Source organism: Lissotriton helveticus, unplaced genomic scaffold (assembly GCF_964261635.1).
Source record: "Lissotriton helveticus unplaced genomic scaffold, aLisHel1.1 SCAFFOLD_394, whole genome shotgun sequence".
Lineage (NCBI taxonomy): Eukaryota > Metazoa > Chordata > Amphibia > Caudata > Salamandridae > Lissotriton > Lissotriton helveticus.
The window spans coordinates 648,568-659,307 of record NW_027612067.1 but is presented as its reverse complement, the minus strand read 5'-3'; positions in this window follow the sequence as shown (position 1 = coordinate 659,307).

Below are 10,740 nucleotides of genomic sequence, written 5' to 3'. Positions count from 1 at the left end.
CTGAAAGCAGAGGGGACAGAGTCTGGGTCACTCAGCAGTGACCAGGGTGGAACCAGGACGGAACCAGGCAATGTCGGGCGCAATCAGGTGGTCGTCGAGGCGCTTCTCTTCGCTGTCACGTGGGCTCTGGGGCATCTGCGACGTCCAGGAGCAGGTCACGATCTGTCCCACGCAGGCTCTCACCGTCGGTGCAGTCGGCTTCCGGTTTGGAGCAAACAAGCCTTGGTAAGAGCAATCCACGCGGGATTGGATGATGGCGTCTCACTCGGACCAGGAAGGTCAGAGTCGGGGCTCCCTTTCAGGGGAGCTGGTGTGGATCTGGAGCAACCAGAATCACGAGTCTTCTTTTGTAGTTCGTCGGCACAGGGACCACAAGCCAGCTGGCAAGTGACCGGGCCAACGCGTTGAGCCAAATCGTGCCAAAGGGCCCCACGCAGCACTCGTCGAGTGTGGAGGGCTGAACTTCGGCTCAGGAGTAGCTCAGGGTGGGGGCTTCTCAAACCCCGGTGTACAGCTTCGAGGGTCACTCGTGGGCTGCACGGTCAGCGTCTCGTGGTCACTTCAAGATGGCGTGCCCCACGCTTCCGGTCGCCTCCACGGGTCTCAGCTTTGCAGGGACTGTGGATCGGGCTGTTAGAAGCTGGGCAGGCTTGATCTCGTCGATCTCAGTCGCTCGAGTTCCGGCGGGAACTGCAACTAAGTAGACGTCGAGGGCTGGATGGTGCCTGCTGCTGCAGGGTGGTCACTCCTTGACCACAAGGGAGATTCTTCGGGCTTCCACGTTGAGATGGAGGGCGAAGGGTCCAGAATATCGTTTCAAATGTTTCTTCCAGGAAATCTGATGTGCATTGGCACTGCTCCCACTCTTATTCGAATCTGGTGGGCGTGATTACCTGCTAGGTCCCCTCCTATGGGTGGGACCCAGGAAGTGGGTGGATACACCCCCTTCCTTTGATCCAGGCCGCCCTGGCACGAGGGCTGGAGTGCCCCAGAACCGGTTTGGCCGGATTATGCAAGGGGCAGCCTTGTGCGCCCCAGGCAGTGTCTGGTTTCTTTCAAACCTCCCTGCTACAATACACTATCTCCTGTCTGGAGGGCGGTGACACCCTCCTGTGACAGGAAACCCTTTGTCCAGGACCCCCTTGACTGGGTTTCGGTCAGCTCCAGGGGTCCAGACATTTGTCTGTGGCAGAGGCATCCATTTTGTGGATCTTAAGGCCTTTGGAGAAATCAACCGCATTAAAGTGAAGTAACATGTCTTACCCCTCTAGAGGGGTGGAATGCCATCCCCGTCGCCAGAACTGGCGAGGGGATGGTATTCCAAAGCGTATGACACCTTACACGACATGTTTTGATAAAGCCAAACCAGAGTTGCTAAATAACCGCGAGGATTATAAGGCACTTAATAGTATATGGTATGGCATTATCCTGAAACAGCTTAGGGATTTGTTCCCGACGGCTGCAGACAGGCTCAGCTCATGCTAGAGCTCCATCTCACATAAAAACCATGCACCCAGCCTCCAGGATTGGTGAGGCCTGTCTATAGGAGTGGCTCACAGGTTTACATGTGTCCAGATATAGGTTTAGACATAGGTATACTATATCTAAGCAAGGGGTGTGTACACCACCTTACCCCAGCTGAGTGATCAGCCAGTTGTGTCAATTTAAGAACCAGCCAGGGGTGGCAAAAGATATGCTGCAGCCCCTGGTAGGCCTTAGTGGCTCCTGTGCCCTGTGCACCTATAGTGCATTCTACAGGGGCTGACAAGGAGTCCATTTCCAATTGGTATGTGCCTATAGCACATGTGTCATTAATTTAGTGAGAGAACAGCAGGCTGGGGGTCTGATCAGCAGGCCCACAGCCTCAGTAGTCGAAAACCAGTGAAGCAAAAAGCAAAAATTTGGGGTGACCATAGGATAGCAGACCCTACTCTCCTACACAACCCCCCCCCCAAACGCAGGGACATTAAACTAACCTTGACCAGATAAGTCTTCATGTTCTAAGTGGAAGTACCTGGAGAGACCATCTGCATTACCATGGTCAGTCCCTGGGCGGTGCTCCACTGTAAAGTCCATCCCCTGTAGGGAAATGGACCACCTGAGCAGTTTGGGATTTTCACCCTTCATCTGATTAAGCCATAAGAGGGGCTTATGGTCTGTTTGCACCAGGAAGTGAGTTCCAAACAAGTAGGACCTCAACTTCTTTAATGCCCAAACCACAGCAAAGGCCTCCCTCTCAATGGCTGACCAACGTTTTTCTCTTGGGGTTAGCCTCCTGCTAATGAAAGCAATTGGCTGGTCTTGACCATCTTGATTAAGTTGTGAGAGTACAGCTCCCACCCCCAACTCAGAAGCATCTGTCTGAACAATGAACTGTTTGGAGTAGTCAGGACTCTTTAGGATAGGTGCAGAGCACATGGCCTTCTTCAGGTCCTCAAATGCCTTCTGACAGCTAACTGTCCACTGAACCTTTTTTGGCATCTTCTTGGATGTCAAGTCATTTAATGGTGTCACTATAGACCCATAGTTTTTCACAAACTTTCTGTAATACCCAGTCAGGCCCAAGAAGGCTCTGACTTGTGTCTGGGTAACTGGAGGAGCCCAGTCCTGTATGGCCTGGATTTTGCTTTCCAGTGGCTGAACCTGGCCTCCACCTACTAGGTGGCCCAGGTATACAACCTTACTCTGCCCTATCTGGCACTTTGTGGCCTTGATAGTTAGGCCTGCCTTTTGCAGGGCCTCCAAAACTTTCTTCAGGTGGATCAGGTGATCCTCCCAGGTGGAGCTAAAGACAGCAATATCATCCAGATAAGCTGCACAAAAGTCATCCAACCCAGTAAGGACTTGGTTCACCAACCTTTGGAAAGTGGCAGGTGCATTCTTCAAACCAAAGGGCATTACCACAAACTGATAATGCCCACTAGGGGTAGAGAATGCTGTCTTGGCCTTTGACTCCTCAGCTAGTCTGATTTGCCAGTAGCCAGCTGTCAGATCAAATGTGCTCAGAAACTTGGCAGAAGCCAATCTGTCAATGAGCTCATCTGCTCTTGGAATGGGGTGAGCATCTGTCCTAGTGACAGCATTGAGACCCCTGTAATCCACGCAAAACCTCATTTCTCTCTTACCATCTTGGGTATGAGGTTTTGGCACCAGGACTACTGGGCTGGCCCATGGGCTCTCTGATGGCTCAATCACTCCAAGCTCCAACATCTTTTGCACCTCAGCCTTGATGCAATCCCTGACATGATCAGGTTGCCTGTAGATCTTATTCTTGACAGGCAGACTGTCACCAGTGTCCACAACATGGGTACACCAGTCAGTTTGGCTGGGTGTGAGTGAAAACATTTGCCTGTGAGCCTGCAAAACTTGTCTGCAGTCCCTCTGTTGCTGGTCAGTGAGGCTGCCTGCCAAGGCTACTCCATCAACTGAACCATCATCAGGGTTCTGGGAAAGCAGGTCTGGGAGAGGGTCACTCTCTTCCTCCTGTTCCCCATCTGTGGCCATGAGCAAGCTCATGTCCTCCCTGTCTACAAATGCTTTCAAGCGATTCACATGGATTACCCTGTGAGGGCTCCTGGGTGTTCCAAAGTCTACCAAGTAGGTGACTTCCCCTTTCTTCTCAATAATAGGATAGGGTCCACTCCATTTGTCTTGGAGTGCTGCTGGAGCCACTGGCTCCAGTACCCATACCTTCTGTCCTGGTTGGAACTCTACCAGCACAGCCTTTTGGTCATGCCAAGCTTTCTGCAATTCTTGGCTGGCCTCCAGGTTTTTGGATGCTCTTTCCATGTACTCAGCCATCCTGGAGCGGAGACCAAGTACATAGTCCACTATGTCTAGTTTGGGCTTTTTGAGAGGTAACTCCCATCCTTCCTTCACCAAACACAATGGACCTCTCACAGGGTGGCCAAACAAAAGTTCAAAAGGGCTGTAGCCAACCCCCTTCTGTGGGACCTCTCTGTAAGCAAAGAGCAGGCAGGGTAAAAGAATGTCCCATTTCCGCCTGAGCTTCTCTGGTAATCCTTTTATCATGCCTTTAAGGGTCTTGTTAAATCTCTCCACAAGCCCATTGCATTGTGGATGATATGGGGTGGTAAACTTATAGTTTACTCCACATTCCTTCCACATTGCTTTTAGATAGCTGGACATAAAATTTGTCCCTCTATCTGATAGTACCTCCTTAGGAAAGCCCACTCTTGAGAAAACTGCAATGAGGGCTTTTGCCACCACAGGTGCTGTGGTGGTCCTTAGGGGAATAGCCTCTGGGTACCTGGTGGCATGATCCACTACCACCAGTATGAATCTGTTCCCAGATGCTGTTTGGGGGTCCATTGGACCCACAATATCAATTCCAACTCTCTCAAAGGGGACCCCCACCACAGGTAGTGGTATTAGGGGGGCCTTTGTTGTGCCACCTGACTTACCACTGGCTTGGCAAGTGACACAGGAGCGACAAAACTCCTTGACATCCTCTGACATGTGAGGCCAGTGAAAGTGTGGAACAAGCCTGTCCCACGTCTTGTTCTGGCCTAAGTGTCCTGCAAGGGGAATATCATGGGCCAAGGTAAGGAGGAATCCCCTAAACTGCAGAGGTATCACCAACCTCCTGGTCATGCCAGGCTTGGGGGCTCTAGCCTCTGAGTAAAGGAGTCCCTCATCCCAATACACAGTATGGGTACCTTGGGCATCCCCAGCAGCCTCAGCAGTAGCCTGCTGTCTGAGGGGTTCAAGGGAAGGGCAATCTAATTGAGCCTGCCTCAGGTCTGCCCTTGAGGGTCCCCCTGTCCCCAGAAACTCAACCTGGTCAGGTTCAAGCTCCTCAGAGACAGTCTCCTCTTGGACTGCAGAATCAGTTTCCTCTGAAACCTGATCCTCAACCTGGGGCAAGGTGGAAGGCGAGGCCTTTCCTCTCTTGCTCCTTCTCTTGGGTTGTGGCTGGTCTATTGTCTCAAGATCCACCACTGGTTCAGGAAGGCACTTCTTAGCCTGAGCCCTTGTCATGGCAAGGACATGCTCTGAAATCCCTAGCATTTCTGCATGAGTCCTGTACTCCACTTCTGACCATGCTGAGCTTTCAAGGTCATTGCCTAACAGACAGTCTACTGGTAGGTCTGCACTCACCACAACTTTCTTTAGGCCATCAACCCCTCCCCAGGAGAAGTTCACAACTGCCACACTATGGGAGGTAGTGGAGTTGCTTGCATTGGTTACTAGGTAGCTCTCTCCTAGTACAATCTGTCCAGGGTCCACAAAGCCAGGGGTCACCATGGTGACACTAGCACATGTGTCCCTGTAAGCTTGAGCCAGTTTCTCATTTATTAAGGGAGTCTGCCTGTATTTGCCCAGGTTAGTGGGGCTTACTGCAGTGGGCAACTCAATGTCCACATCATACAGGAGAACTGCCTGTGTAGGGACTCTGACTAGGCCAGATCCTACTTCAATACCCAGGGTCAACCCAGCTACACCCTTGGACTGTGTTCCACCACTGCTTACTGTACTTGGGGTTGCAGTTGCTTTAGGAGCTGTAGTGGTGGGAACTGGATTTGCCTTGGTGCACTCACTGCCCCAGTGTGAAACTGATTTGCAGGTATTACACCAAGGTGTCTTTGGACCTTTGTTCTTCTTCTTCTTGTTACCATTTTGGGAACCACCCTCCTTACTATTAGTTTGGGGGCCTGAAGACTTCTGGTCTTTTTCTTTATCTTTCTGATTCTGATTACCACCCTTCTGGTCTGTTTTCTTCTGGTCACCACCTTGGTTCTGGGGTTTCTGCTTAATCCTTGTTCTGACCCATTTGTCTGCCTTCTTTCCCAATTCTTGGGGAGAGGTCAGATCAGAGTCAATAAGGTATTGATGCAACAGCTGGTTTGTACAGTTATTAAGGATCTGTTCTCTCATCATAAGATTGTACAATCCTGTATAGTCTGAAACTTTACTTCCCTGTAACCAACCCTCCAAAGCCTTAGTGGCACACTCCACAAAATCAGTCCAGTCTTGAGTCTGTGCTTTCTGGGTGTCTCTGAACAACAACCTGTATTGCTCAGTGGTTAGGCCATACCCTTCAATGAGAGCACTCTTCAAAACAGAGTAGTTTTTGGCATCCTCAGGTCTAACTGTGAGGAGCCTGTCCCTCCCTTTCTCAGAAAAGGAGTACCACAAAATTGCAGCCCACTGATTCTCAGGAACCTGCTGTACCATGCAGGCTCTCTCAAGAGCAGTCATCCATTTGTGGATGTCATCCCCTTCTTTAAAGGGGGGCACAATTTTGGTCAGGTTTCTATTATCATAGGCCCTGTCTTTTTCTCTTGGAAAATTGCTGCCACCAGTGACGTCTAAGCCACTTAATTTCTGCTCTCTTGCCAAGGCAAGTTTAGCTTGAGCTAAGGTAAGCTTAGCTTGGCTCAGGGCTACCTCCTCTCTCTCTATCTGGAGTCTGACAGCCCTCATTCTAGCCCTATGCTCAGCTTTCTGAGAAGCACTCATGCCTCTCTCTGATTCTCTGGAGGCACTAGAAAGATGAGAGTCCCCTGAGGGAGATCTCACTCTTCTGTTGCCTGGGAGAATCACATGTTGGGTTCTGGGGAGGTGCTGGCCCTCTCCATTCCCCAGTAGGTCCAAGTTGGCCTGGCTAAGCCTACCAACTGGAACCTGGCTACCCTGATCCTGTACTTGTGAGTCCCCACCATCTGAGTCCTCATCCAAGTCATCATCATCCTCCTCTTCAGGGGGATCAACTGCAGGGGGGTTCCCTCCAGTTCCTGTATCTAGGGAAGCTGCTTTTGCCTTCTCTAAGTCGTCCTGTTCTAGGATTTCTACCAGGATTAGGCAGGTGGGGCTTCTGCCCCTTTTTAACCCTCTTGCTTTGCACAAGGCAATCAAGTCTCTGCGGGTTAGTTTGTCATATCCAAAAGTTGCCTGGGTAGGGTCAACTGTCACAGGACTAGACCCTGAGGCCTTTCCTGTGTCAGACATGGTTACTAGTGAGGTGTAAGTGGTGCACTTACCTACACTAAGTGTTTTCCTACTGGACCTTGCTAGTGAGTTGTAGTCAGGGGTGTGCTACTCCCTTCAACCTACAACTACTAAGTTCAGTAGAACTTAATATGCTAAGCTTTTGATTTTATATGTACCTAGAGGTACTTGATGTGATCTTTCAATTTGATATAAAGATTGCAATGGTAAAACAACAGCAAGCTCAAATCCGCACCGCTGCTCACCAATGTGAGAAGTTGGCCTGGTAGGGGATGTTTCCAATTCTGGAACCACCTACTACCTGACCAAACAATCCCCTTATGGTGTCTGGTTGTAAGTCAACCTTATTAGACAAGCTATCCTAGGGGTAGCATGGACTAAGCAGCCTAAAGGCTTAACTTAAGAGGTCGTGTTAAGCGAGCTGTTTTACCACATACAATCCTGTAATACCAAATGAAAGGACACCACACAAGTATATATTATAAAAATATATGTATTTATTACTAAAAACAATCCCCAGTATTCTTTATGAATAAAGGGGCACAAGCGTTAAATCAAAAGCACTGTTTAAACATACAAAGTTGCACAATTATGGATGAGGGCAGGGGGCCACTCAAACCATATACTAAACAAGTGGTATAAGAGAGGCCACTCGAACAGTGGTTAGGCCTAGGGCCTAGGGAATCGCTGGGAGCAGTCAGGACAAGCAATGCTGAAGTCGGGAATGGCCCTCGGGATTCGGGAGATGTGCGGAAAGCGCACGCATGCACCAATGTTAACCAATGGTGCGTAAAAGTCAAATAGTTAAAGTTTAAGGACACTTCCGCTGAACCTAGAGGAACAAAACTTAACACACAGACCCTAGAGGTGTGCACCAGTGTGGGAACACCGGCGGAGCAAAGTTACCTCACCCACAGGAAGTGGGTGCACAGGGTCGAAGTGGCGTCGGGTTTTGACACGCAGGCTCTTGGTGCTTGAAGCTGAAAGGGCTGCAGGCAGGGTGAAGACGAAGTGTCCGGTGGAGTCCAAGGGTGGACTCAAGTTGTAGAGTACCTGAAAGCAGAGGGGACAGAGTCTGGGTCACTCAGCAGTGACCAGGGTGGAACCAGGACGGAACCAGGCAATGTCGGGCGCAATCAGGTGGTCGTCGAGGCGCTTCTCTTCGCTGTCACGTGGGCTCTGGGGCATCTGCGACGTCCAGGAGCAGGTCACGATCTGTCCCACGCAGGCTCTCACCGTCGGTGCAGTCGGCTTCCGGTTTGGAGCAAACAAGCCTTGGTAAGAGCAATCCACGCGGGATTGGAAGATGGCGTCTCACTCGGACCAGGAAGGTCAGAGTCGGGGCTCCCTTTCAGGGGAGCTGGTGTGGATCTGGAGCAACCAGAATCACGAGTCTTCTTTTGTAGTTCGTCGGCACAGGGACCACAAGCCAGCTGGCAAGTGACCGGGCCAACGCGTTGAGCCAAATCGTGCCAAAGGGCCCCACGCAGCACTCGTCGAGTGTGGAGGGCTGAACTTCGGCTCAGGAGTAGCTCAGGGTGGGGGCTTCTCAAATCCCGGTGTACAGCTTCGAGGGTCACTCGTGGGCTGCACGGTCAGCGTCTCGTGGTCACTTCAAGATGGCGTGCCCCACGCTTCCGGTCGCCTCCACGGGTCTCAGCTTTGCAGGGACTGTGGATCGGGCTGTTAGAAGCTGGGCAGGCTTGATCTCGTCGATCTCAGTCGCTCGAGTTCCGGCGGGAACTGCAACTAAGTAGACGTCGAGGGCTGGATGGTGCCTGCTGCTGCAGGGTGGTCACTCCTTGACCACAAGGGAGATTCTTCGGGCTTCCACGTTGAGATGGAGGGCGAAGGGTCCAGAATATCGTTTCAAATGTTTCTTCCAGGAAATCTGATGTGCATTGGCACTGCTCCCACTCTTATTCGAATCTGGTGGGCGTGATTACCTGCTAGGTCCCCTCCTATGGGTGGGACCCAGGAAGTGGGTGGATACACCCCCTTCCTTTGATCCAGGCCGCCCTGGCACGAGGGCTGGAGTGCCCCAGAACCGGTTTGGCCGGATTATGCAAGGGGCAGCCTTGTGCGCCCCAGGCAGTGTCTGGTTTCTTTCAAACCTCCCTGCTACAATACACTATCTCCTGTCTGGAGGGCGGTGACACCCTCCTGTGACAGGAAACCCTTTGTCCAGGACCCCCTTGACTGGGTTTCGGTCAGCTCCAGGGGTCCAGACATTTGTCTGTGGCAGAGGCATCCATTTTGTGGATCTTAAGGCCTTTGGAGAAATCAACCGCATTAAAGTGAAGTAACATGTCTTACCCCTCTAGAGGGGTGGAATGCCATCCCCGTCGCCAGAACTGGCGAGGGGATGGTATTCCAAAGCGTATGACACCTTACACGACATGTTTTGATAAAGCCAAACCAGAGTTGCTAAATAACCGCGAGGATTATAAGGCACTTAATAGTATATGGTATGGCATTATCCTGAAACAGCTTAGGGATTTGTTCCCGACGGCTGCAGACAGGCTCAGCTCATGCTAGAGCTCCATCTCACATAAAAACCATGCACCCAGCCTCCAGGATTGGTGAGGCCTGTCTATAGGAGTGGCTCACAGGTTTACATGTGTCCAGATATAGGTTTAGACATAGGTATACTATATCTAAGCAAGGGGTGTGTACACCACCTTACCCCAGCTGAGTGATCAGCCAGTTGTGTCAATTTAAGAACCAGCCAGGGGTGGCAAAAGATATGCTGCAGCCCCTGGTAGGCCTTAGTGGCTCCTGTGCCCTGTGCACCTATAGTGCATTCTACAGGGGCTGACAAGGAGTCCATTTCCAATTGGTATGTGCCTATAGCACATGTGTCATTAATTTAGTGAGAGAACAGCAGGCTGGGGGTCTGATCAGCAGGCCCACAGCCTCAGTAGTCGAAAACCAGTGAAGCAAAAAGCAAAAATTTGGGGTGACCATAGGATAGCAGACCCTACTCTCCTACAAGGTCTCACTGGAGCTGGGGCTGGGCTGCCCCAGAACCGGTTTGACCGGATTATGCAAGGGGAAGCCTTGTGCTCCCCAGGCACTGTCTGGTTTCTTTCAAACCTCCCTGCTACAATACACTTTCTCCTGTCTGGAGGGCGGTGACACCCTCCTGTGACAGGAAACCCTTTGTCCAGGACCCCTTTGGCTGAGTTTCGGTCAGCTCCAGGGGTCCAGACATTTGTCTGTGGCAGAGGCATCCATTTTGTGGATCTTAAGGTCTTTGGAGAAATCAACCGCATTAAAGCAAAGTAACATGTCTTACCCCTCTAGAGGGGTGGAATGCCATCCCCGTCGCCAGAACTGGCGAGGGGATGGTATTCCAAAGCGTATGACACCTTACACGACATGTTTTGATAAAGCCAAACCAAAGATGCTAAATAACCGCGAGGATTATAAGGCACTTAAGAGTATATGGTATGGCATTATCCTGAAACAGCTTAGGGAGTTGTTCCCGACAGCTGCAGACAGGCTCAGCTCATGCTAGAGCTCCATCTCACATAAAACCACGCACTCTGCCTCCAGGATTGATGAGGCCTTCCATAGGAGTGGCTCACAGGTTTACATGTGTCCAGATATAGGTTTAGATATAGATATACTATACCTAAGCAAGGGGTGATTACACCACCTTACCCCAGCTGAGTGATCAGCCAGTTGTGTCAATTTAAGGACCAGCCAGGGGTGGCAAAAGATATGCTGCAGCCCCTGGTAGGCCTTGGTGGCTCCTATGCCCTG